This window comes from Camponotus vicinus, unplaced genomic scaffold (assembly GCF_025532165.1).
Source record: "Camponotus vicinus isolate PSW18456_S1 unplaced genomic scaffold, iyCamVici1.0 SCAF_4, whole genome shotgun sequence".
NCBI lineage: Eukaryota > Metazoa > Arthropoda > Insecta > Hymenoptera > Formicidae > Camponotus > Camponotus vicinus.
Window position 1 is genome coordinate 23,222,092 of NW_028141976.1, and position 26,961 is coordinate 23,249,052.

The 26,961-nt window shown below is 39.3% G+C and overlaps 1 protein-coding gene and 1 long non-coding RNA gene across 5 annotated transcripts in view; one reads left to right on the forward strand and one right to left on the reverse strand.

Moving 5' to 3' along the window:
• The window catches only part of LOC145969711 (uncharacterized), a 66,189-nt gene extending 54,783 nt beyond the window's left edge, over positions 1–11,406 (reverse strand). For 2 of the 4 annotated variants that reach the window (XM_083095911.1, XM_083095910.1), the window contains exon 1: positions 10,437–10,944. The gene's annotated coding sequence lies outside the window, so the exon portion shown is untranslated. Of the gene's footprint in view, positions 1–10,436; positions 10,947–11,317 lie in introns of those variants that run through there. The other 2 variants (XM_083095912.1, XM_083095913.1) reach the window with 2 other exon arrangements.
• A 129-nt stretch (positions 11,407–11,535) lies between these two features.
• Positions 11,536–26,961, forward strand: part of LOC145969717 (uncharacterized) — a 256,420-nt gene continuing 240,994 nt past the window's right edge. The window contains exon 1 of the long non-coding RNA XR_014438228.1: positions 11,536–12,451. This is a non-coding gene — a long non-coding RNA (uncharacterized LOC145969717). The remainder of the gene's footprint in view (positions 12,452–26,961) is intronic.

A 26,961-nucleotide genomic window follows, 5' to 3' on the forward strand; every position in this document is an offset into this window, starting at 1 on the left:
GCTGTGACGTTAATTAAGCCGCCCGCAGAATATTATTATTTCCTATATCTGATAATTGGACCATGATGTCATAAGAAATCACCGGTCATTCAAAAATTTTGATTACAAAAGAAATGCAAAAGTATAAAGATATAAAAAAAATGTTCGCATTTATATTGCATTTCCGATTTGCAGTTTATCCAATTTCATGCAATTTATTATTATAACTTTCACAATATTGGCACAAAGGAAAATTACTATTTTCGAAAGAATAAAAACATTGATTTAAAATAAATCGGAAATAAATCGAAGAGATAAAAGGGAGAAAAGACCGTGTTGCGACGGGCTCGAGCATTTGTATTCATTCGATCGTCATACTATTCTCTTTGGAACCATAATAGAAAATAGCCTTCCGCTTTGCTTTCAAGTCGAGAACGTCGTTCGAATTGAAACAACTCGCAACAAACGTGACGAGGTCGCGAAAAAAATACGCAATCCGTGAAATGTACTGCAAAAACTGTCGAACGGTAACCGACGGGACACATTTTAACGCCGTTAATCCGCCCGTTATCGATAATCGATTGTCGGATGGCGAAAATCAACTTAGCCCGAGCATTGTCCGGACGACGAAAAAGAGAGAGAAAGAGAGAAAAAGAAACAGTGAGAGAAAGAGAGAGAGAGAGAAGGCGAGTTTTTCTCCATTTACGTCTGGTACAAGCCGACGGTACCTCGTGCGCGCCCCGACCCTTTCGATTCCCGAGGGGATCAGTGGCGGACAAAGGTCACTCATATGCAGGCTGCTCATAGATCATGGTTAGTCTCCGACCCCCACGGTTGTCTGCCGGCTACCCATAAGACTCGGCCTTGGCGTCCTCAATTATCCATGGGGATAGCTACCGTCGTTTCCCCAAGGAGTGCACCCGCGATGGCGGTCGGCCGCAAAAGTTTCCCTTATAATTAAATCATTAATTTGACGATGGAGTTTCTTTGTTTCTATGTAGGCCTTGATCCTCCCCCAATACAACGAATTATCTTCGTCGTTCTCTTCCGCGTAATATTTCTCTTGTATCTTTGTGAAAGATGTCTCTTTGGAGTATTTTTATTCTACGTAAGCACAGAGTATTCTTTTATACAACTGTCGTCGATTCGCTTAAGAGATTTTCGTTGAACGCTTATTTATGCTGAACTTGATACTAATCTTAAACCGTTACACTGAAAACTTTGATTGTTTCGAGAAACGTATCTTTGTACGTTTCTTGTCGCAAGTATGTTTCTTTTCGCGTAAGTAAAAAAGTTGTATTTCTCTGGAAAAGCTAACGGCGGTTCTGTAGAACGAAAATTAGTTCTAGTCGAAAGCCCGAAGCAGATATAATCCGAAAGTTGCCGAACTTTTGTAAAAGGCATTTTAGGTAGCCTAGAACTAGTCCCAAACTCATTTTCAACTTTGTCCGGTACCGGCAACATAACTTAAATCTTGCTCATAGCCTTGGATTTTTCAGTTCATTATAAATGTGATTTCTAGCACTAGTTTTAATGACAATCTAAAAATACGTTTAATATTTTAATAATGATTAAAAATAAAATAATTGTTCTATGTTGCTCTATGTTAAAAGGAATGTTGGATAAAGCTAAAACGAATACACCATTTGTCTTAATATCAAAATGTCAATTGCATCGTAAATATGACTGCAAAATTGAAACTATACCGTGAGAAAATGAAAGCTTTAAGATTGAATTTTTATGACGATATTTTCATGATTTATGATAGATTCATGATTCATATACGATTATGAACTGCATATCAACGAATTCTCTTGGAGGAACAGATATAAATATCGATCTATACTCGTATAAATATATTATTATTAATAAGTATAAATATAGTATTTTTCAGGAATTATTCTTAAAACTAGATAAAACATGGAATAGGTCATACATTGTGCAGGAGATATGTTTGAAATTTTAATTTTAAACTAAATTAATAAATGTGTTTTTTGTTCGTGTGTGCCATATATGCCCATTATCATTATCAAATATAATATAATTATTGCTAAGGTACAAATACACTGCAAAAATCACATTAATTTTCCAAATAAATTATAAATGAAACCTATATATTATTTTTTTCTCTATATTTCAAGTTTCATAATTTTAAAAATACAACATTTAATACAGTTTGTACAATGTTATTTGTATTAAACAGCTATGAAATTAATGTTTTTATATCATAGAAATAAAAACACTTTTTCAAAAAGGTCTTTCTTCGTTGAAGGAATCATATCGAAATAATATAATTTTTATGATAATGTTCAATCTTGCAACTTTATAATAAGAGTAAACACGGATCGTAAATCGAATGCTTGCGAAATCTCGGAAGCCCGAGGTAAACGCAACGCACACGTTCTTGATATTTCTACGCCTCAATAGCCTTAACTTCGAAAACGGGTCATGAGAGCCGCGAACGAGGAATTATCCGTCGTTCCATACTTCGTTGTGTTTGTAGTTGCAAGTCTAATCCCACCATTTCTCGATAGTGTTGTTCCTCGATTCCTCCTCTCTTCCGTTCCCTCCGCACTTTCTTTTTTTTGCCGCGCTTTTTCATCCGCGATACCTCTTCGCTCAAGTTCCCACTGGCGCTTTGTGAGAGTTTGCTCACAGATGCATACGTCGGCCACCCAGTTAGAATTCAAACTACAGGAGTGCATCATCCCCGCACGTTCGCGGCGCGGATTAATTCGCGAAAGATATACCAACAGGAGGGTTTAAATCGAACAACTATGATCGACGATGTATGCATCCTAGATTTCCTTTTCTTTCTCAGTCCTTCGTTCGACGATGAACACAACGATGAGAAATCTGGATTATCCGACATCTAGTGGCATGAGTGTACAAACTAATCGATGTGGAATTTTTTCAATTTTGCTAAACGTGAATAAAGTATCGACAAGTATAATGAATCCGAGACATCGAAAGTACGTGCGCATTTTTGCAATCATCGACATGTAGTAAAAGCCATTCATGTTCGAATAACTGCGACGGAATTTGCTATTTGTCGAAACGTAAATTGTTTTAGGAACAATTAACTATTTTGAGAATAGTCATGTTCTCATCACGATTATGACATGACACATGTAATTGACAATGTGTCATATGAACTTGCTTGCTTGCATAAATGAGTGACAGCAACAGAGTATTATTTCTAATATCCTCAATCTATTCTTAGTATATGAATTCGCAGACTCGTCAATTAGTCGCGTCTGGCTCTTGCGAAATGCCTCTCAAGCCTGTCTGTTAACTTTCGCGATCATCTAATATTAATCCTCTTGATAACGCGAATTGCACCAGTATTGCTTCTTCATTGCTTCTTCAACCCTCAGTTGATATTTAATATCCGAACAGAATTACAGACAGATAATCGGTAATTCGATAGCTTTCATAATAATAAACGAGCTACTTATTTTAATTCACGGCGAATGAACGTTTAACGTTCGCATATCGCTTTCTTATCAAAACGAAGATTGAAGACTGAAGACATAAGCGAACATTTTATTGGCAAAATGGGATCGGACGTTGCTCCGCATCACTGTCCCCGCGTTAAGGACGTCTCTCAAAACAAATTACAAAACTTTTAATTGGGAAAGCAATTAATTATTCCGCCAAATTAATTAAAATAAAATTCCAGCTAGCGGATAAGCCGACGGTCTGAGGTAGCCGAGCAGTGTCTTCTTCTTCGATATTAATATCTCTCTTTGATATAATCACTGCCTTCTTTCACCGGTGGTTGGCTTGTCCCATGATTTATTACTTCGTGGAAAAATATAACAAATATCAGTTGGAGAGAGTACAGTGATGATTTACTACGAGATTTATGACTATCTGAAGCTTCTACATCGTATACCGATTGTTTGTTGTAACGTTCCGTCATTCTTTTTATTATGAATATTTACTTATACTTTATGGGGATCGATGCGGCAATTTATTGGAGCGCTCGTGGAAACGCTTGCTTACGCATAAACTCATAATAAGCATCGCATTTTGCGTACCTTTACAGATCGAAATCCGCTTAAAGCGCCGTTTTAAGCCGTTTAATTTGCTCGTGACTGACGTTCCTATGTGTAAATATACGCTGTAATACAACTGTGAGCACGTTTTGCGTACCTCCATGCGATTATGTTAATAAATAAAATATGTTAAATATACACGTTTGCCCGTGCAGTCGAAAAGTATTAACGTCACGCATTTCTCGAATTCCATATCAGCTATATCTATAAAATATTATAATTTCGTATAGACTTATAATAGCATATTTCCTATATAAAGTATTTTTGTGCGTTTTTTTTCGAATCTTTCTAAGCTTTATTAATGGTAATTGTTTTTTAATAAGTATACAAGGTATTTCTGTAAAGATGGGTAATTTTTTAGAGACATGTAAGTAACAATAACTCCACAAGTGCCTATAAATTTTTTTTCTACATCTTTTATCATAATCATTTTATTATCATCATCTTTTACTTTCTATCAAACATATTCTTCTCGAAAATAATTTTAATGAAATGAAACAGGAATTTCTTTTTTTTTTAAAAAATGCGAGAAAAATATTTGAAAATATAGATCCATTCTTGGTTCTGACGGCATGATAGAAATCTATTACTACTATTATCTATTATTACTACTTTAAAAATCCTTACTTAACATAAAAATAATAATTATTAATTATTCTAAATCTACAGAGTGATGTAAGAATTATTTAAGAAAACTTTTCAAATTTAACTTTAAAAATAAATATCTCGATAGAGATGCATCGTGAAAAAAAATTTTATAGGAACTTATGGGATTATCTTTACTTGCTCTACACACCCCCTGAGATTGCCCACTTTTACCGAAACATCTCGTACATATGCCTGATTTCTCCTACATTTATCCAATAATCACTCGTTCATGCGCGACAATCCCGCACGGAACACAGATAAAAATTATCAGTAAAATAACATGAAAGATCACAGTCACAACATTTTCCACCCTAATTGCGATACTCGTGTTGTACGTTAAAGTTCAGCGCTGGCAGCAGCGCGGAGCGAACTTCCATGCGGTTTCCAGGGAGAGATTTCGCACGTCCCCGGCGGACGCGTTGCAGCGAGCGCGCCGAGCGTTTTCGAGTACAACGGCTCTAATTAAGTGTCAGACGCACCGGGTGGAGATGACACACAACCGCGCGGACGATAAGGCGGTTAAGGGGTTAAGGCTGCGGTCGGCGCTCGTGAAAAGAAGCCGGGAGAAAGAAGCCCGAACGAAACACGCGCCACGGCGGAATTAAAAGCCCGGAGGGCAAGCTCCTCTTATCCACTCGACGAAACGCGATAATGGCTCAGCCACGCTGTAAATCTTACGGATTAATCCTCCGCACCTTCTCCGCAAATTTCCCTCTCGCCCCCGCGCGTACCACTTTACCATATTTCTTTATTTCGTTCCGCTCCGCATATCTCGCGTACTTTTAAGCATCGTTTCGCGAGAATTCCGAGGCGACTTTCCGCGAAAATAAAAAAAAAAAGGATTGAGTTGGAAGCTTTTAATGATTGATTCTTTGAGTGAGAAAATAACGAAATAATCACTGCTTGATGTTAAAGAAGAATAGTGTCAATTTTCTTGCGTATGTCATTTTCATTATTTGAAATAAATCTCTTTGCTTTTTCAATATTCACGATGTTCAAAAAATTTATTTTCATAAAATATTTTTTTCCGTCGAAAGTGCGGTAGGCATATAATTTTATAACTGACACAGGAGACGTGCTTTAATCTTTGATCGAGACAGATGCGAGGTTTTTTTTTCGAATCTCCAGTGACTCATTTACCCGAATTTTCTTTATTCATCTCCCAAGAAAATCCCGAAAGACGAGTTACGCCCGCAAAAGGATAGAGTGAGGTCGCGTTAACCGGTAATTACCGTTAATGTCCTGCCTCGTCACCGTGCAAAGCTCACAAGTAGCTTCTTCCTACCATTCTGCATCAGGTCGTTCAAACGGGGAGACTACTTAGCAGAATTGCCACCTCGAATGTCGCGGACACTTCTATGCACAGTCCAACAGCAAAGATCAACAGCAAGGTCGAAATCAAGCGTAAATAAAAATGCTTTAAAATAGCTTTTTATCGTACTTCTTTTTATTCACGACTAAGAGATTTATGTGGGCGAAAATTTAAATTAAAGTTAAGTCGGATTTAAACAAGTTTTAAATGATTATAAAAGCTATTATAATGTAAGTAGAAAGTTTGGAAGTGTGTTATATATAATACAAAAGAGAAAAGAATTACTACAATATATATATGTATGTATGTATGTATGTATGTATAAAATTATTAAATCTTAATAATTGCCATCACAAGAAGCCTTTTGAATCAATATGAAACAATACGATTCAATTTACTCATTGAAATATGAAAAGACCTTTAGTAAGCGAATAAGAAATATTTCAATGAAAAGATAAAATTTATGGCAGCAACGGTGAAATTCATTTCTAATAGCACAGAGCGTAGAGAGAGATGGAATAGCGAAGAGGGATGCGAAGGAAAACCATGTTAAAATACAGTTGAAGTCGGAGCAGATACCACGGAGTGCTGTTTTTGATGAAATTCAGCTGCACCAGCAATTTACTGAGTACTTCCATAATGAATACCGCTGTAGTGATTGCAAGGACGCGGTGGACATGCGGAAGCAACGGCTACGGTAGACCCCACACATTCGTGGAACCCGTTACCTTATTACATTTCTAGGCTCTTTTACGCTCCACGTAATAAGAATTTACACAGCAAGATGAAAATTGTAAATTAGACTTCCGCGTAACATAATTAACGCAGAATAAACAGTGCGGAACTAAGTCGCAAAGTTTGTCTTATCTCTCGCAGCTGCAAACATCCTAGGATGTTCTTCCAAGTTTCCGCGCGCGTTACCGCCGATCGTTTCCAAGGACGCTTCGATATCGCAAGGATAGCGACTGCGATTCGCAGATGCGACTGTTACTTGAGCGAGAAGCAGGCTGTGTCCCCGGGATGGCCGTGCGAGGAACGATGAGTCAATAATGGCGCTTTAAAATGGCTTAAAAGTTGCGAAACAATTCTCGAAGCCTCGGGAAACTGACAAATGCCATCAAAGTTTTAATACCAAAGTCATTTAAAACTTCGGCCCATCCGTCCCGTGGCCCGCGAATGGAACTTGTCGCTTCACCGTTCACCATCCTCCGCTCGATCTGTTCCTCCTTCCTATATTCTCTCTTACTCTTCATCTTTCTATTTGGTACAGTGTATTACAATATTATCAATCGTCTCCTTTTTGTTACTTTATCGCGTAATATTTATGACAGCACATGTCGAGTGATTTTTTTATTCAGAAGAATCTATATAGTTTGATTAAAAATATTTTGGAATCTGCATTTATTATAAATCACTATATAGAAGCATATAAAGATATATTACATTTCTTATATGTAATATTTAGATGTGAAATCGCGCTGATCAAATTTTTGCGTAAATCGAGATGGAATCACTGAATCGAGCTAAGAATCACTTGTCGGAGATCATTATTGTCGCGCACTGTACCAACTGCCTTGTCCTCTAATCCCGTTCCTATTCCTCCGCGTACATCCCGACCCCTCATCCCACGGGCTCGTGGAAACGCAATCTCGCAAATTTGCTTTGTCCCGGCGAAGCAGGCACGGAGGCGAAACGTAAACTTGCGAAGCGCGACGACGTCGGATCGAATCGGATTATTATTTAAATCACCCGACGGTGTTATATAGATCGCTGGCAAAATAAATTCTGCGCGATAAAGATACTCTCGGCCGTGTTCTCGCGCGTAGAGAAATGAAAATGGATTAATGCGCGCGAGTAAATTGGTAGCGCCAGGCTGCGTAACACTGGGCTTGATCAAATTTATCGGGCCGGGGTAAAAATGTTTCCATTCATAAAAAGGGTACTTTATTGCTCCGCGCCTTTATAGCTCGACGCCGATTGACTCTCGTTGTAGATAGATATATACGGACTCTTATTTTTTTGAAAATACACGGGGTGACTGTTACAAAACGGCAATTCACATCGGATGGGAAGTGTCGCAAGATATATCGTTAGACAATGATGGCGCATCTATTTTCACGGTTGCATCAGAGAAGTAAATTAAAGACGATTTCGTTCCCTGTCTTCCATTTACATTTAGCCGCGCGAACATTAATTCCACCCCAATTAAACCACGGTATGCGACGCTCTCGGTTGCTGCTTGCATTTTGTTGCGACGCGAGAACCGTGTCCTCCCTTACTCGAGAAAAAGTACTCCCCACCCCTCGCTTCGAAGTCTCTAATTAAGTTCTACTTAAGCCACCATATATTCTGCAACGTAGCAGCAACTTATTCGCGAGTGAGGTCGTGCTAATTTCTCGTTTCGTGTATATCCTTTCATAAGACCTAGCGTTTAACATCTTTTCGAGTTGCACGTTTCCAATAAGCGTACTTAATAGGAATCTTAATTATAAACTTGTTAATCGAGATGTTGATTTACTCTTATGTATTTACATTGCGACAATAAAATAAATTCTAAAGCATTCTAAAACAATATTTCAGCAACAAGATTATATGTCGAGTAATAAATATTTTTAACTAATAATATGCGTTCTCCTATTTTATTGAAATCAATTATATGATATATGATTTGAATGATTCTAGAATTTTATAAAATTCATACACAAACTCCTTTAATTAAGAAAATTTTTTACATATTTAATGAAACATTTCTCGCTCAAAAAAACGATAAATTTGTGGTTGAGTTATTTCACGAGGCGAGATTTATCATATTGCGACGCGACGACATGGCCGGAAGATACGTGGAGGAGCAGTGCGAGAGAATCACTTAAAGTCCCGCGGGTCCTTGAAGCTGTTCGAGGATGTGAGCGTGCCGATGAAATCTCTGAATCGCGGGAGATCGGGGAGCAAAATCCCGGATTTTACGAAGCATACCGACAAAACTCGCTAAAAGACCCTACGTCCACTATCTCCTCGATTCTGGGCGCCCCAAAGTCTCGCCCTCTACGTACTTTGGTTAAAGAACCCTATTGGAAAAGTTTTTACGATTGGATCGTTCGCAAGAGGTTGGGTTCGCATCGCCCTACCTAAATCTCTCTCTGAATAAAATGTACTCGATGGCGCGTCGACTGTTTGATTTCTGCTGGCATTTAGGTACAAGTGTGTAAAGAAACACTCGCTATTAGCTTTTAACTGAAATTATTCACGATACTTAACATACACGTAATCGCAAGATATTTAAAAAAATAGAACCGATCATTTTAATGGTCGGTTCTTTAAAGACATCTCTGCAAAACGTGAGTTTTTATCTTTTCTACCATGGCATCGTTATATCACATTTAACTGCCAAGAGTGTCGTAAAGACACCCGCACGAAATTATAATATATATCTCATTTTTTGACGTCTGTCCGCGCGAAAAGCTACTTAAAACGCAAAGTTCCATTTTAAAGCCCAAGTTTATCGCTTGAATTTTCATTTTGAGGATGAACATTTACGCGAGATGCTCGATTGTTTTAATTGCCGTTGTTATATGGTTATAAATTACTCTTGCTTTTTTACGATCCATTTTCTCATACTATCACTCGCGAGTATATCGATGCAATCATCAAACGATTTTTTAAAAAAATGCATGCAATTTGTATCATTCAATTGGCATAAATTTAACAATAATTAAATTATATAATAAATCAGATTATATACAATAAATCAGAGTAGTAATTAAATTATATAAAAAATCAGATGATAGAAGATTAGCTCTCGTGTATAAGAAACAACATAATATATATTATTCACATATATATATTATTCACGATGATTCTAATAATATGTATATCTTTTGCACTGAAAAAAAAGTAATGTTGAATTAACAACATCAGTGTAATTGAAATTTATTTTATTAATTCAATCACATTACTAATCAAATTAATACATGGTGTATTGATTTGATTAAAAATGTTATTAAATTAATAAAATAAATTCCAATTACACTGATGTTGTTGGCTCAACATTATTTTTTTTCTTAGTGTAAATAATTATTTGTATATATAATCTAAATTATCATAATATTAATTATTAACATAAAATTAACATAAATCTTAAGCACAATATGTATGTATATTAAAAATATTATATATCTATATGAAATATATGTATGTGTATACATTAATATACATACATATATATATATTAATTAATCAATATTTAAGAATTTTAAAATAAAATCTAAAATATATATTTTATATATGCATTATATGTATTATACTTGTACTATGTTAATAGTTTATACTATGTTATGTTAATAAGATATGTTAATATAAAATGCCTTATTATTAATAAAGATCAATAGTAAGTAATAAATTTCATGCAAATAATTCGATTGATTATGATTTGTACTTACTTGTATTTGTGTTGTCAGATTTTTTCGCACCTTCAATCCTCCCAAAATGTTCCGTTCATGTTGTTCCGTTTGCTGCTCTCTCGTAGCACTCACTCAAGAAAATATGATTAATTACAATATCACACGGATTAATTAGCAGAATATGATGATCGCGCAATACTTCGCACGGCACTCCCTAACTTTAATCACATGCAACGTGCACTTTATTATATTGAAATATTGAAATATTGAATATTGTACTTGCAAGTTTTATCATTTTATTTTTAATTAATAATTGAAGAATACGATATTGGTTTTATTACTGCGCGACACACTATGCGAAACGAATTAACATCTATTACAGTTAAGACGTGATAGATTGTCTGAAAGTACGTGATCGAATGGAAGAAATAACGCGGTCTTGTGTTTATATATTTCAATAAAACATAAAACATACCCTACTATAACCAAAGGAATCGAGAAGGACAAAGAAACAAAAACATTGACGCACAAAGAGACGAAGAGATTATTGTTTCAGTTAACGTTCGTTATATAATAAAAGAAATATTGTCAATAAAATTCTTTTATATTAAATAATTCTTTTATCTTAATTCTTTTAACCTTCAATAATAATTTCTAGTTGTCTCATAAAACTATACAAAATAAAATAAAATATACATAAAATTATACAAATAATTTTTAACGCGCAAATTTCATATAAGAGATATATTAGAAAAAAAGAATATTAATATATAACATTATCCTTCTCGATTATTAACCTCAATTGTTAGTAGTCGCGATATTTTTGCGTGTTGTTTATCGATTGAATTATTTAATATTATCACCGGACGACACGGATTATTTATAATAATTGTAAGAATCAATTATATTTTTAACATTACGATATTTATCACGATTGATAATTCACGAGATATAATAATTCACAGCGTTGTCTGTACACTCGGATCTCTCGCCGCGCGACTGACCTTGTCACTGACAACGTCACGTGAGTAACAGCGCGATATACGCCGCGAAGTACGGCGCGCACGTCACACATTCTTTCGCGCGCCACGTCACACATTCTTTCGCGTACTACGTCACGCATTCTTTGGCGCGCTACGATCAGAGCAAGTATTACCTATCGTTTCCTACAATTATTAAAATTAGTAACAATCAAATCGCGCATATTATTATGCTCATATATTAACTATTTCGATTAATTTCTTGCGTTAAATATCTCTTGGCAATAAATTTATTGTAATAACGGTGTTCGACACTCGTTTTTCTGACGATCTCTTCTAGCGTCTTAACCTTAGTTCGCGTCTTAACCTTATCGCGCGATGTCAAAATAAAGTTATCGTTGTCAAAATGCTTCGGACATTAATGAAGCGTCTTTATAGAACGGATCAACTAACATCAAGTAACATTAATGCGTTTAATTAATACGTGGGATACTAAGTAGAATAATATTATGCTATAGTATTTAATTATCTACTTTAATATTTAACAATCATGTGACAAAACTTTGTACATTGATGATTTGTTAAAACGCATATTTCATTATACATGTTTTTACGCTCGAATAATTAACAGAATAAAATATATCTCTAAATATTGTACAAATGTGTACAAATATTTATTTTTAATTTAAATAAAATTAGTCACTTTTTTACGATATAATGCAATTCTATATCCTATTTATTAATAAGAAGAATAATATTAATCGTGGTAAATTCGCGTAAATTTGATCGAGTGATTTTCGAGTACTGAACTGATCGTAACTTCGTGTAAATAAATAATTTGCTCATAATTTTCTGTTGTTTCATCGCAATATAATACAGTGCGCGTCGCAGATTATTAATATCGGAAATGTTTTGTGAATTGTCGTGTGTGAATCTGTTAATTACTACGAACGCAATCGGGATTAACAGTGTTTTGTGAGTGAGTGCCTTGAAGAACCAACCATGGACGATGGACAGACAAGGAAGGAGAAAAAGACTTCGAAGAAGCATCAGACACGGTAGAATAATTACGGGGTGAGTAATTTATAATTTATCTGATCTAATTTATAATTTGTTATTTCCGTGAATTCCATTGCCCGTTTTTATCCTCGATAGTAATCCATCACTTCAATACACGATGCATATATAAAAAATATTCTAAATTTTATTTTAAAATACTTGAAATATTTATAATAATATATGTATACCAAAATCATAATTAATTGTATGTATGTTATTATTGCTTCTCTATTAATGCCTCTTTGCTTTATTCTGCCCATTTTTTTGTACATTTTGTTCATAATTTGCCAGAAAAATGAAAATAAAATATTATAATAGAACTAGAGCATATTATTTTTATATGAGACATTTTTGCATTTTTAAAGAAAAATATATCCTCATACATAGATACACATATATACACTCACCCGCAAAAAAAGCGGTACACCTAAAATTTGAGAAAATTTCATCAAATTTTAAATGATCATAACTTGGTAAATAATGATGATAAAAATATGTTTAAAAAAACAAAATGAAGGCTGTAATGTCCACTTTAAGAATATTTAAGTGGCAATTATGCTCAGCCATTGTTTTCAAAATGGCGGATAAGGAAGTGAAAGGATGTAAAATTGATTATTAAAGGATCGAGTTTGGGACGGTGCACGGCGTAAATCAGGTAACGCAGCCCAATGAGACCAAATGCTCGTGAAAGTGTGGAGTGTTATCTTTAAAATGTTTTTTTACCGAGCTCGATACGATGATTTTTCGCTGAGTTATTCCGAATTTAATTAAAAACGCTCTTTTTTCTTCTTCAATTTGCAGCTCAGCGAATAATTATCGTATCGAGCTCGGTAAAAAAGCATTGTAAAGGTGATACTCCACACTTTCACATGCATTTCGTCCCATTGGGCTGCGATACCTGATTCACGCCACGCACTGGAGCAAAGCGGGAACCTTTATTTATCGGTTTTGTATGCTTTCATTTATCCGCTATTTTGAAAAAAAATGGTTGCACATAATTTCAATTTAATTTAGGTGTGTGTGTGTGTGTGTGTGTGTGTGTGTGTGTGTGCTCGTTTGTATACCACAAGGATAAGGACCCCGTGGTTCGTCAGCTCCACAGTATTTAAAGACTCCAAACCCTCCTTGTGGCGTGTGTGTGTGTGTGTGTGTGTGTGTGTGCTCGTTTGTATACCATAAGGATAAGGACCCCGTGGTTCGTCAGCTCCACAGTATTTAAAGACTCCAAACCCTCCTTGTGGCGTGTGTGTGTGTGTGTGTGTGTGTGTGTGTGTGTGTGTGTGCTCGTTTGTATACCACAAGGATAAGGACCCCGTGGTTCGTCAGCTCCACAGTATTTAAAGACTCCAAACCCTCCTTGTGGCGTGTGTGTGTGTGTGTGTGTGTGTGTGTGTGTGCTCGTTTGTATACCACAAGGATAAGGACCCCGTGGTTCGTCAGCTCCACAGTATTTAAAGACTCCAAACCCTCCTTGTGGCGTGTGTGTGTGTGTGTGTGTGTGTGTGTGCTCGTTTGTATACCACAAGGATAAGGACCCCCGTGGTTCGTCAGCTCCACAGTATTTAAAGACTCCAAACCCTCCTTGTGGCGTGTGTGTGTGTGTGTGTGTGTGTGTGTGTGTGTGTGTGTGTGTGTGTACGGGCGCACGCATGTGTGTATTAATAGTGGGTATGACCTCCTCGTGCGCGTATTACCTCATTCATACGATCAGGCATACTCTGTATTAGTCTTTTTATTTCATCCTGCGTAATTGCATCCCATGCATTTTGAAGAACTCTTTGAAGTTCTTGCAGTGACTGAGGTGCAGGTACGTGATTTCGTACTTTCTTGCCGAGATTGTCCCACAAATGCTCAATGGGATTTAAATCCGGACTACTTGCTGGCCAAACAAGTCGATTTATGCCAACTTCATCGAGGAAATCAAACACTCTTCTCGCAGTGTGTGGTCGAGCATTGTCTTGCATAAACAAGAAGTTCTCTCCGATAAAGGGTGCATACGGAACAACATACGGAAGGAGTATGTCTTCCACGTATACATCTGCGTTCATGTTCCTGTCAAAAAAGTGCAAATCTGTATGAGCGTCCGCTGAAATACCTGCCCAAACCATCACAGAGCCTCCATTGTAGCTGTACCTTTCACTTACAGTACAATCTGCAAATCGTTCTCCACGACGACGATAAACTCGTTCTCGTCCATCTAGAGAATAGAGACAAAAACGAGATTCATCGCTAAAGAGTACTTTGCCCCAGTCTGCGTAATTCCAGTCTCTATGCGCAACTGCAAAATTGAGTCGAGCTACGCGATGACGACCTGTAAGAAAAGGTACAGCCGCTGGCCTGCGCGAAAACAGATTTTGTTCCGCTAATCTTCTCCGAACGGTGTCAACGGATACATTGCAATTGTAGACATCCCTTAAATTGTTTCGAATTTGAACAGCTGTTCGATGTCTGTCTCTTAATGAATTTAAAACAATAAATCGGTCATCGTTTTCATTGGTACGTCGAGGGCGCCCAGAACCAGGCCTCCTCTTGAAAAAATTGGTGTCTAAGTACCTGGCATAAGCACGTTGCACAGTTGACACTGACAGATCAAGTGCCTCAGCAACGTATCTTCGACTTCTGCCATCTTCAATTAAAGCAACAACTTGAGCAGCTTTTTCTGGAGTTATCGTTGCCATAATCGAGAAGTAATTTCGAGAAGAAGTAATTAATTATGGTTTCAATAGATGAAGTCGCAAGGAGCAACGCGTCTAGAGAGCTAGCAAATCAATCGCATAACTTGTACTATAGTCTTTCAATGTTTTTTCCGTTTGAGACGTGCTTATGCCAGGTACTTAGACACCAATTTTTTCAAGAGGAGGCCTGGTTCTGGGCGCCCTCGACGTACCAATGAAAACGATGACCGATTTATTGTTTTAAATTCATTAAGAGACAGACATCGAACAGCTGTTCAAATTCGAAACAATTTAAGGGATGTCTACAATTGCAATGTATCCGTTGACACCGTTCGGAGAAGATTAGCGGAACAAAATCTGTTTTCGCGCAGGCCAGCGGCTGTACCTTTTCTTACAGGTCGTCATCGCGTAGCTCGACTCAATTTTGCAGTTGCGCATAGAGACTGGAATTACGCAGACTGGGGCAAAGTACTCTTTAGCGATGAATCTCGTTTTTGTCTCTATTCTCCAGATGGACGAGAACGAGTTTATCGTCGTCGTGGAGAACGATTTGCAGATTGTACTGTAAGTGAAAGGTACAGCTACAATGGAGGCTCTGTGATGGTTTGGGCAGGTATTTCAGCGGACGCTCATACAGATTTGCACTTTTTTGACAGGAACATGAACGCAGATGTATACGTGGAAGACATACTCCTTCCGTATGTTGTTCCGTATGCACCCTTTATCGGAGAGAACTTCTTGTTTATGCAAGACAATGCTCGACCACACACTGCGAGAAGAGTGTTTAATTTCCTCGATGAAGTTGGCATAAATCGACTTGTTTGGCCAGCAAGTAGTCCGGATTTAAATACCATTGAGCATTTGTGGGACAATCTCGGCAAGAAAGTACGAAATCACGTACCTGCACCTCAGTCACTGCAAGAACTTCAAAGAGTTCTTCAAAATGCATGGGATGCAATTACGCAGGATGAAATAAAAAGACTAATACAGAGTATGCCTGATCGTATGAATGAGGTAATACGCGCACGAGGAGGTCATACCCACTATTAATACACACATGCGTGCGCCCGTACACACACACACACACACACACACACACACACACACACACGCCACAAGGAGGGTTTGGAGTCTTTAAATACTGTGGAGCTGACGAACCACGGGGGTCCTTATCCTTGTGGTATACAAACGAGCACACACACACACACACACACACACACACACACACGCCACAAGGAGGGTTTGGAGTCTTTAAATACTGTGGAGCTGACGAACCACGGGGTCCTTATCCTTGTGGTATACAAACGAGCACACACACACACACACACACACACACACACACACACACACACACGCCACAAGGAGGGTTTGGAGTCTTTAAATACTGTGGAGCTGACGAACCACGGGGTCCTTATCCTTGTGGTATACAAACGAGCACACACACACACACACACACACACACACACACACACACACGCCACAAGGAGGGTTTGGAGTCTTTAAATACTGTGGAGCTGACGAACCACGGGGTCCTTATCCTTATGGTATACAAACGAGCACACACACACACACACACACACACACGCCACAAGGAGGGTTTGGAGTCTTTAAATACTGTGGAGCTGACGAACCACGGGGTCCTTATCCTTGTGGTATACAAACGAGCACACACACACACACACACACACACACCTAAATTAAATTGAAATTATGTGCAACCATTTTTTTTCAAAATAGCGGATAAATGAAAGCATACAAAACCGATAAATAAAGGTTCCCGCTTTGCTCCAGTGCGTGGCGTGAATCAGGTATCGCAGCCCAATGGGACGAAATGCATGTGAAAGTGTGGAGTATCACCTTTACAATGCTTTTTTACCGAGCTCGATACGATAATTATTCGCTGAGCTGCAAATTGAAGAAGAAAAAAGAGCGTTTTTAATTAAATTCGGAATAACTCAGCGAAAAATCATCGTATCAAGCTCGGTAAAAAAACATTTTAAAGATAACACTCCACACTTTCACGAGCATTTGGTCTCATTGGGCTGCGTTACCTGATTTACGCCGTGCACCGTCCCAAACTCGATCCTTTAATAATCAATTTTACATCCTTTCACTTCCTTATCCGCCATTTTGAAAACAATGGCTGAGCATAATTGCCACTTAAATATTCTTAAAGTGGACATTACAGCCTTCATTTTGTTTTTTTAAACATATTTTTATCATCATTATTTACCAAGTTATGATCATTTAAAATTTGATGAAATTTTCTCAAATTTTAGGTGTACCGCTTTTTTTGCGGGTGAGTGTATATGTATATATAGAAAAAATCATTTGTATACTCTCTGCTGTCATATTTAATAAATTACACTTTCAGAAAAACAATAAGAAAACATATAAATATAGGGACAATTATTAATTTTTATGGAATAAAAAATAATAAAAATTAAAAATATTTACCAACAAATTTTACAAGTTTTTTCTTAAAAATTTTTGATTTTATAATTTTTTTATATAAAATCGCATTCTCAGAACAGTTCTGTGCGGTTTCCCAGTTGATTGTGTATTGCCATATATCGAGTCCCGTTTTCACTTATTGGTAAGCTTATTATGTTCGAATAATAAGTAGGGCATTTTCCCCCCTGCCAGGGCATATTGCATATGTAATAATAATAATAATAATTAATAATAATAATAATAATAATAATAATATTAATGAAAGCTTAAAGTCATTTTCTAATAATTATCAATATACGAGGAGTTTAAAAATAATTAATAAATAAGTAACAGGATAAGTATACAATTGCTAATGATACCTTGTTTATTGAATTTCTCTAGTAGATAATAATTTGAAAAATTATTTATAATACAAAACAAATAGGTGTTACAAAATTTAGGAAAAGATCCGTATATTCCGAAATATATATTACTTATGCATGCATATACACGATTTTGGTCGTTGTTTATGCGTTTATGCTAAAAAATAGAAATATCATAGCATGTTTTAAAATCTTTTAAAAAGGTTAAAAGAAAATTTGCCAAAAGTCATGATTGGAAAAGTATTTTTGTGACTGCCGGCAAATTGTTATTTTCAAATTATTCCAAAGAATATAATAGTAATTTTTGTTTCTGACACATAATTCTGATTTTTCATAACAATTTTTGGATTTCCATGTTTTTTAACTTCCTTGTCATTTATATGTTCCAAGTTTATATTTCAAATCGTTATTTAACATTTCACACATATGTAGCTATTTCTGCAAGTGTTTAATACTAGCAAATTTGATATTTTTACCCGAAGAATGTTCCAAACTTCAACGAGATCGGAATGTACGTTTCTCTCTTTTGCTCCACTGACGTTCTCTGCGTCTGCCAGTCCTTCTTACCTCTGCTACAGCTAGAATCCCGTGTATTGCGCTATAATCTACTATAGCGCTCGTTTAGTTTGACAGGTAGTCTACCAGACTGACACAAAGCTCGCCACCAAACATATCTACCCGTTATATACATATACCGAATACCGCAGACTATTCGCGTGTGGAGAATCACGGCGAACTCCGGCGAATCCGCGCGCACACTCGCATTTGAATAATCTCCATTCAAAATTACGTCACGCGCGGCGAAATTGCCATGGTTATGCAACTTGAGAATTTCAGGGGGATTCACATCTCGCCGGACGCACCGCGCCGATGCCGATTACTTCGGCAAGCGCGACGCCGATGGTTGTGCGTCGCGCCGCTCGCTATTTTTTTGACGAGAAACGTACCGTGAAATTGAGCTACGAAATTCAATGTCGAGCGGAACGAGGCGTTTTAACTGAATGTGTTCGGTTACCGATGCGGCAACATTACTGATTTTACCGTTTTTTATTGCACGCAGTTACGATTAAAATAAATGGTTCTTGTCCAACGTCATTATCTCTCTGCTCTGGGCAGGATATATTATAAAAAGAGAACAACGAAAGAAAGAGCTATATTGTTAAAAATAAGTATGTTTAGTATATTTCTACAATTTTATACAATATAATTTTTTTAATATGCTGCTTTAATCGATTTATCAAATAATTAAAATTAAATATTTTAAAGTTAGAAAATTCAGTAAAGCATTCGTGAGCATATATGGTAGGAAAAATCTATTCTCGAATTTTTCGTTTCGAGAACGAATATATCTAAATGCTAAGTAGATATCGGATTTTTCATTTATTAGCACGGAAATATCACAGTGTCCCCATGCGGTGAATGTGCACGAATATATTTTTACAAAGATCTCTCCCTTCTCTTCCCCACTACACTGCAGTTTTCTTTAGTAACTTCAACTTTTCGCAACAAACGCGGCACGATCGCCGGTGTAATTATCGGAGCAATCGCAACTATCGAAAGCCATTACCGCGGGATTATGTGCAGCGCTGCTCGCAATTCCGGTGAGCTGCTTCCTCAACGTTTCGCGTAGCCAGAACTCGAAGGACAGGAAATCGACAGTTTCTTTCGAACGATTGTCTCCGTCTTACACACCCTCTATTCTCCCGTCCCGTTTGCCGTTCTTTTCGCAGAAAAGTTTCAAATCGTTCGTTTTTGTTCAATGAGTAAGGCAAGGGTCGTCGGGCGGGGGATGAAAAAAAAATAACGGCGTATCAAGTAGCGGACGTAGCGGATTTTGGCGATTTTACGAACTGCCGCCTTGACTTCGTAGACATCGTTCTCGGCCAACACGAATGTTCGCCACGCGATAAACGCTGCTTCGTGAAACTTTTCCGTTTTATCTTCCTCTGTCTACCACCCGCGCATCCGTCTGTCGCGCTCGCGGCACGGATTGATGGCTGATATCAATTTTACGTCCGAAGTTATTGCTAGACTGTGTTTGCGCTCATTCGAATATATCCGCGCGTAAATCGACGGTTGAATTCTACGGGAGAGAAGCTTTTATCTCATCTCTCTCGTAAGCAGAGATTTCCCAACGTCGTCGCTCAGGAGGATTTATTGCACGTATTCTGCAATCGGTTGCCTTTATTGACAATGATGCGGCGGTTCTATCTCCGTTCATCAAAACAGTTTACTTGATTAAATCTCTGGCAATTCGAATATTTCGATAATCCTTATATTAATTAACGTAGATAAAGCTTTCATTTGCATTTAATTTTTGGATAATATAAATTGCATAGTAAATTATCATAGCGCGCAGTGAGCGAGAGAAACGGGAAATGAAGGATAACGGATAAATTAAAAAACTGAATACATTTCAATATCATTATCCCCCTTCGGATGGAGCACGTTTCGCAATAAGAGAAACGAATGCCGTTCTTACGAGATTTGCAGGGGCCACGACTTGTCGCGCTAGAAATCTTCCAGTCGGCCGCGTTTACAGCGGCGCTCCTTAAATCGAGAGCCGTGTACTCGCTCCACTCGTGACTCGATTTCAGTCGTGACGGGACTGCGAGAAACTGGTTAAAGAGACGAGCAAGCGCAATTCGTTTCGTCAGCGAATATCAGGCGACCGATTCGCGAGCGTCGCCGCGGGCGAGGCGCCCGTATTGCCAGCGAAATCGAGCACGCGAGATGCTTGTTGTATATTTGTTATTTGCGATGCTGCTTAAGCGGGCATTACCTATATACATCTCATAATCCATTTCGAGAAATTGCTCGGTATACCTCTCGATAATCCCAGATCGAGCTTTAAAGCGTGTTTACGTTACGATCGCAAATTTCACGGTGTAGTACCATCTCTTTCAAAGTATGAAGCAACTTCTTACATAAATCTCTCTTTCTTAATAATATATATATACTTCTTGAGAAATAATGTAAAATTTATTAAATAAAATATAAATTCCATTCATTGAGTAAATCTAAAATATCGAAGAAAAAAAAAGACAGATTGGAGAAGGCTTGTAATGTGTCTATTTGGAAGATTATCCTAAATATGAATATGAAGGGATTTCTTTTCGTGATTCTAATTCAATATTTTACTATTGACTATTGTTACTAGAGATTTTAAACTGCATTAGCGCTTTTACGTAATAACCGAGATTATCTTGAGTCGCTTAATCTATCCCGGAGCTTATAGTTCGCGTCACCCTCTCGCCGATGACTCAAAGGAAACTTTCTGCACCGTCCTTGGAGCACACACTGTGCGGGTAAGCAGAGTTCGGTGAGGACGCTATTGGTAGCGATGTATACTGGAGAGAAAATCGAGGGGGTGAGAAAGACGACTAAGAGGGGGCAAGAGGGGAAAGGTCGGAGACCGGTATAACTTCAAACTTGGTTATGGAGTTGGTTGAATTATGTGTCACGTACCTAGTCTCAACGCAAATGCACGCCCGCCGTCTAAATAGGCCGGTGCAAGGGTCGTGCGTATGCATGTACGTGTGCGCGTGTCTACGTATGCTTGTGTACTGGTCCTTGTATTCCATCCACGCGCGATATACACGCGTGTAATCGCTACTTTCACGCTTGCATCCCAGTTAAAGGACAGCCATTTCGGATGCGCGCGTCTTCTCGTACATCTTCCATGCAGATATCTCATATCAGTGCGCGAGGCACGAAACGTGCGTGCGTGTACGTCATGTCGTATACTTACGAAGCACGTCCGAGACGAACTATTCGTACGCGCGAACGGCTGGCGAAGTTGGCGACTGAAGGACGCTCCTCTCCCGGTGCGCGGTATTACGCGGGAATTGATAACGCCGAACTTGTGTTAATGCATTCTCGGATCAATGCGCCATTTATGAACCGTACGAAGAGCTAAGACCCTATCGCCATCCTTTCTCCGTTCGCGTTCGAAATTCGAAGCGCGAGGCTGATCTCGCGCTACGGGGAGGCGCGTGAGATGATTAATTCGTTCGAAAGTTCGTAAAGCCGAAGACACGATGCGCTTCGGTCGCGTATGAATATAATAACGCGCCGCGAGACGGAAAAGAAGATGGGAGCAGATCGCAGAAGTTAGATGCGATCGTGAAAGGAACGCGATACTTGAATTGGAAATGCGTTCGAATCGAGACGAAGAACGCCATATCGCGCCTCGGCTGCGTTATTGATGCCATATATTGCTGAGGAAGGCATTGGCACGGGAGTTCCTTTAATTTTCACCGGCGACATGAAAATTTTCTGGCTCGCGACTTATAAAGCGCATGCAATGTGCGCTTCGTATCTGCGTTTTAATCAATGTCCGTTCTACGTAAAATATTTTAGCACTGACGTACGCGATAAATAACGACAAGAAGTGCTCGATGAATTTAATGTTGCCAAGTTGAGAAAATTATTTCGCGGATGATTTCGCACACCATTTTTCACGTGAGAAAATCCTTCATCCCTTCTTATGCATAGCGAAAATGCGCGTTTGTTTCGAGAACCGTATTAAAACGAACGCTTTTATCGGAGTTAATCTCGGAAACTCCTCGAACGGTGCTTCTCGCGTCCTAATTATCTCGGAGAACGGAGTCGTCGAACTTGAATACGATCGGTATAATCAACGCGCTGCGGATTAGAAATGCCGGGTCTCGTGGCACCGAAGAGTTCTCGATAGAGGCCGCTGAAAGGTGAGAATATCGGCATCAACGACGACGAATTATACGCGGTCTGTCGTCGCTTGCATTAGGAATTGTCGGTCTTAGCTGGCGATCGCGCGCGCTCCAACGATCCTCAATGCCTCTCGTCGTCCCGTCCTAATTATTCTGGTAATTATTCTAGCCATTATCACGCCGGCGGCGGCCGATCGATAAGAGCCGCCCAGGATCGCGCACTGGCACCCCCTTCTCTCTCCAAATCCAAAGGGAGGAAGGGTTCGGGTGGATAGGACGCGTCTTACAAAGTTACCCCTCTTCAACCTCGCCACCCACCAATAAACCACCCCTCCTCCGTGATTCTCGAGGCCCCCTCGTAACGTCGTGAAGAGCCGCTCTTGGATTTCGGTGAGACGCGCGCTAGCCACTCTAACGAGAATCCAATAATCCCCAATTCTCCGGAACGATGCTCGGCAAATAGAAGTTTATTTGAAAGATACGCCATTCATGTACATACACGTGCTCGTACACCAGTGCTTTATTCTTCTTCTGGTAGTATGCCTGGTGCGAAAAGTAACCCGTTTCGGAATCCAAAATATTGTCGCAGATTAAAATTAACTTTGATTTATATAATATATATTTCCGTACAGTTATATATAGTGCATTAGGAATTAAATGACATACGCTGCAACATATCGTTGCAGTATTATATGCAAGAAATGAATTTCTTTTATAGAAAGCTGATATTGGCATCGCGATTTACCGCGTGTTCAGTAGCGATATTATTCGTGACTTAGCTCGGATTACAAAATTTAGGGCGTGCATCTTGTTTCTCCAATTCTGTTATATACCACAAAGGCATTTCGTGCCACAAACCATTGAATAAATATTATACTCTACAATATTTCGTGCTTTATGATAAATATCGTATTTTGTACCTCGACTTGGCGTAGTATAAATTTGCTGGTAAATTTTAGATTCGACCGCACGGATATTAATCGAGACTTTGGAATAAACTGAGCTGCATGGCTTATTCATCGCGACCTAATTAACGTTTGAGAAACGGTTCTAGCCCGTCTACCCGACGGTATACGTGCGCTTAATATTATTTCCGTATAGAGCGTGCAAGTTTGTCCGTCGTGTTTCCCGACAAAACGTCGTCGCATCATCGCGAAAACGCGACGAGGGTACAAGCGTTATTCGCATCGTCGCTGTTTGCGAATCACAAAAAAAAAAGAAAACTGAACGGGAGCGAAAACAGCACAAACCCGAATCGATAACCACGATAAATATCCGCGGAATTCGACGCGGCAAGCTCGCCTGGCAAATTACACAATTTATGATCTAACGATAACGTAGGGCGGTCGCAAATATGCGACGGAAAGTTTCCGCTCCGAAATAAATTGTCGGGTTGCCGAAGTCGCATTTCTCTTTGCCGCTATATCGTAATTGCTTATTGGTCCGCGCAAGATGTGGCCGTTCATTTCGTTTTCTTACTTAAGCCCACTACGTTTTCGCTCCTTATACAATACATCTTCTCTTCCTCCCTCCTTCTCGTTTCTTCGAGCGCTACGTGATTTTGGGATTAACTTTCAATGTCGAACGATGTTAGCTAGACTGTCAAATTCGGAGAATCATTTCATATTATGTCAACGGCGGGGAAAATAAGGTAGAGATAGAGCCGGAAGCGAAGCGAGAAGGATAGGGAAGGGTAAAGCTGTGCCCAACCAGTTCCACGGCGTCACTTCTTTCATCTTCGGATATTAATTTTACGGTAGAAGTAGACGAGCGGACGAAGGGAGAACGATCTTAAGTGAGGTCCGGAGGGGATGGAAACAGAGAGAAGGCCGTAATCCAATTTACCGGTGTCTCTCTCGAGCAAGGACCTCGTCTGGATATCTCCGTCCGCCCGTCTGTCCGCCTGCCTCTCGCTAACCGTTTTGCTCTTCGACGAACCACTCCTGCCGTTGAATTCTTCTCGTGCACTCGAGAATTCGAAAAGGTATGACTCGAGATCGAGGCAACGCCGGGGGTATGCGGCGTGTCTTTGTGGCGGTTCAAGCAGCCGGCTTCCTGCTCTTTACCGCGTTCTTAACTCTGTGATTTCTGCTCTTCGCTCGAGGACGATTCTCGATAACGTGTCCAGACATTATGACGCAAAATAGTATAGACACGTCGAATGCGAATAGTCGTGAACCTTTATCTTTCGTCCAAAGCAATGTTATTTAAATCGCACGTATTAATTATGCATGTTATGCATTATTTCACCACATCCCGTTTCCGGGATTAATATTTCAACGCATTCTTCTTATAACTCGTATCACGTGACTCATCGGAGATAATATATTTAGTCACGTCCAAGGAAATATTGTCCCTGACACCCACGCTCGCACATTTGAGGGACGGCGCAACTTCTCCCTTTTCGCCGATAATCAAATCGAACCGTCGCATGCGCCGGCATTTTCGTGGCAAAGTTTACGCGTTAGATCCAGTTATCCCTACGACAGACGAGGCAGCGGGGTCTTTCGTATCCGCCAAAAAGTAACACCGTCAGAAATACTTTCCTAAAGAGATACTGGAAACGTTCGAAGAGCCCGGAGATGACGAGGGAGTCTCTAAGTGCATGCCGACTAAGGTTACCACTATGGTCTGTAATATAACCCGCGTGTTCTCGTCGGAGGCCGAAGGTGGCGAGGAGAAACGGAGCGAACGACGCGACGAAAGATGCGGGGTTGGAGCTGGGTTTGGGTAGTAATGGTATTTCCAGCACAAAGAGCTGTTACTACGGCTGCTTACCGTCAGTTGGGAGCTCTTGGCGATATCTGTAATATCGTAGGAATACGAAATGAAGAGAAAACCTCCATCGTTAGATTACGTGCTATACGTACAATGAAAATTCACGAAAACGTTTGAAAAAAATACTCTGTTCATGATTTTCAAAGAACATGAACACACATTATGTCGCAATTATCGAGAGATAATTGTTAATACAAGTAATATTAATTTATGTCTAAGATTATTTTAATAACAATTGTTTCTGTGTGTTTTTGTTATAGTCATAAATATTTATATAAAAAATATTTATATAGAAGTTTTCAGATTCGGCGTTATTAATAGATAAAATTGTTTAGACAATATTTTGGAAAACGTCCATATCGGAGTAAGTTAAAATTAGCTACGTGGAAATATAATTATAGAAAGAGCCGAAAATAGCGCGAATTGTCGACCGCGGAATGCCAAAATTGAAATTGAGGCTGCAAGTTCTCGTTTAAAGATACGACTCCACTCGCCGTAATAACGCCGAGCAGGCAGACACAGAGGGGGTACGTCACTGACTAATTTAGTAGCGCGGGTAAATATTCATCGTAGATTAGAGACGCTATGCCAAGGAGGGTGGTACGCCGCAAGGGATGATGAAGCGAGATCGCGCGGGTCAGAGAAGATGGGAGAAAAGAGGAACTGAGGAGGGGACGAGAGTGAAAAGGGAGGCGGCGAGTAATTAAAAAGTTTACCGAGAGGGTTGTTAAGTGTAGGTCAGAAAGAGTATCTGCCGGATAATTAGACGGTTACGACGGCTGGGCGAGACCTCATCTTGCCGCGGCTCCGCGCGTTCTTCAAATGAACGCCTTACGAAAACGCGTCCGCTTTCGTCGTTTCAACCCTCCTCGCTTCATTTCGCCGGCGTTCTCTCCGCCCCGTCGGTTGACTATTATAACAGCATCGTGTTCCGGACGTACGTAAGTTATCCCGCTCGTACACACCATCCTCTTGTTCTTCGGTCGGTCGTTTTCACCGTTCTTTTCGACCGTGTCGTCTCCTCGTTGCGCCTTCCCATGGATCCTTCTCTCTCTCCCGAGACCTTTTCCTTCGCGCTCGTCCTGCGCGCGATTTCACTCTCGCTCGCACTCGCCATCGCCGGTCGCAGGTTGCCGTCATTAACGCGAGACCCACGGTCTCGTGCACTCTCTTTTCTGCCCCGTATAATCGCCTCCGAAAAATCCGCTTTCAAGGTGATAACCTGCTGTTCGCGGGTGATAAATTTTCGTCCCTGCGGCTGGCTTCCCTTTTTCGTACATTGTACACGAACGGGCGAGCGCGCGAGGGAAAGAACGGACGAAAACGAGAAGTACGAGAACCGGTAACGAGAACGACGAGTCGCAAATAATGGAGGTAAATAACGCGACGAGAGCTCACATTGTACACGCCACGCTGGCGGCTTCGCGCGCACAAATGGCGATGGAACCATAGCAAAATCTAACGGCTACCAAACCGCTTGTAAAGTGGTCCGCTCGCGGTCCGATCATATTGACGCGGCGGTATGCGTCATATATGTATATAACGACCAAAATTCGAGTAGAGTA